This window comes from Dermacentor variabilis, chromosome 2 (genome assembly GCF_050947875.1).
Source record: "Dermacentor variabilis isolate Ectoservices chromosome 2, ASM5094787v1, whole genome shotgun sequence".
In the NCBI taxonomy this organism is placed as follows: Eukaryota; Metazoa; Arthropoda; class Arachnida; order Ixodida; family Ixodidae; genus Dermacentor; species Dermacentor variabilis.
Genome location: NC_134569.1, coordinates 80,210,727 through 80,213,021, shown reverse-complemented (window position 1 = coordinate 80,213,021; position 2,295 = coordinate 80,210,727).

Below are 2,295 nucleotides of genomic sequence, written 5' to 3'. Positions count from 1 at the left end.
GCAGTAGCCTACCATGTTGTGCGCCTTCAAAGGCAGCCTCTACCTATTGTAGTGCTTTCAAGCGTTGTAAAGGAGACACTCGAAGCGGGAAAACCTCACCACTAAATGAGGACCGCAGCGTACGAGGGAATTTAAACTCTCGATTTCAGCTCGCTTCGGCGCGGCCGAAGCAGCCGACGCGGCCACTATGTCCACGTGATCCCTCCTAGCACGTCACACCGACGGTGGCGCCAGCTTTTCCAGTGGTGGAGCTCGAGGCCAATACAGTAGGTCGTGAAGTGGAGTGTACTCGCAGAAGATTGCACTCCGGTCGGAATAAAGGACAAATGAACGTCTCACCGGTCGGAGTGCGTTCACAGAACGCACTTTGCTGGTCGAGTACGTAGCCTCGCCGCCAGCGGTTTCAACGATACAAAATGTAATGCATAGAAAAAGGACACAGAAGTTCATTCTAGAAGTTGAACAGCTTTTAACAAAATAATCAGAACTCGCTGATATTCTGTTCTAGCAGGATCAAATGCCGCCGCCATCTTATTCTGGATTAGCTAGACATTCGTCTTGGCCGGCCTTGACTTGTAACTCTTATGATAAAAATATTTTCGTTTCTTTTAGTAAATATAGATTAAGATTGCTTTTATGTATAATAAAACTAAAGCAATCGCTTTTTAGAAGGGTTTTATTTTAATTTACATTTTCAAAAAACATAATTTTAGTCTGTCACCACTTTTTTTGTGTGTGTGTGAGTGCGCTCAGCACCGCGTAGCATAAAGTGTCACTCAAGGTCCCGAAGTGCTTAAAGGGACACTAAAGGTTAATATTAAGTCAACGTGGACTGTTGAAATAACCTCCCAGGAAACTCGAAACGCTTGTTTCGTGCGAAGAAGATACTTACTTTAAGAGAAAATGCGTTTTGAAGCGTCTGCGTACCTCTACCGCAGTTCAAATCCCCCGCCCTCCGATCGAGGAGTGGTGACGTCATGGTCTCATAGTGACGTTGCGCCGTCGGTGAGTAAAATGGCGCCCGCAGACGGCGCTGCTGCTTTTCTGCGCAAAACGCAAACGCGTGGCCAGAAACAGAGCCAAGACAGAGCCGACAGCAGCGCGAAATAGGAACTATGGTGGCTAGCGGAAGAGAAAGCGCGCGACGATAGGCTGGTTCTTTATTTTATGACGCCAACTATGACGCTCGTTGCAATGGACGACCCTGACAACGACACATTGGCTCGCGAAGCTGGGCTCGACTTCAGCGATTTAAGCACTGATGAAAGTGACCTGCTGCTGAGGGCTCGCGCTGCTGGCGTCGTTGCGTACTACTACGACGGCAACTGTATGTCATGGCTGTACATATTCGCATATTTGTAGCTTTTCCTTCGGGAAAATCAAATGCCGCACTCACCGCCCCGTCTTCGACCTGCAGTTCTTACGCTTCGGAGAATGCAGGCAAGACCGACGGAACAGCGCTACGGGAAAGCATTGCTTTGAAAGGCACTCCACACGACTTCAGTAAGTCGGCGTTGAACTCGCAATCCTCTGGACGAGAGTGCAGCGAGCACAGAATGCGATTTTTCGGCTCTTTGCCAACGCGCTGTGGCAGAGGTACGGCACTTAACCACTTCGAACGGAGAGGTTCACTCGTTCGCACACAGTGATAAGAACGTTGGATTCGCCACTGCAACTGCCCTTGGCCAAGTTCCGCGGACCATTCGCGCATCCCACGACATCACATGGAAGTGGCATTCTCGCTTTCTTGTTCCAAATGCAAGTTTCGCGAGCCAGCAGAACCAGCGCCGCACGAAGCGATAACGAAACAACTGAAACTCCAAAGCACGCGCGGCGCAGAGTCGAGCGAAAACGAAACCTTTCGATCACCCATACTACTGAAGGGTAACGTCAAAATGTTATTTTTTCTTAGTATCAAACAGAAGCAGACAAGTAGCATTTTCTTCCATCTTATAACTTAATAAAATGATCTTTTTAATATCAGTAGTTGAGTACTAGTGACATAAATTATGATAAGGAGTGCCTTCATCATTGGGCTAGTACCGGAATGTCGCTGGGGGGTCTCAAATCGTGTCATGCATTTACCTAAATTCCTCGGTTACTAAAGCTGTGTTCGCAATTATATTGACGCCTTAGACGTTCTAGCGCATTGCTTTATTACTTTAACTCGACTTCATAGTGACATTTAGTGTCCTTTTAATAACTTGCCCGCTTGACAGGGGTAACAAATGACGCCACCTGCTTTTCTGCCTCATATGTCTAGTCTGCATAGAGAAACCATTGAGCAACCGAGCA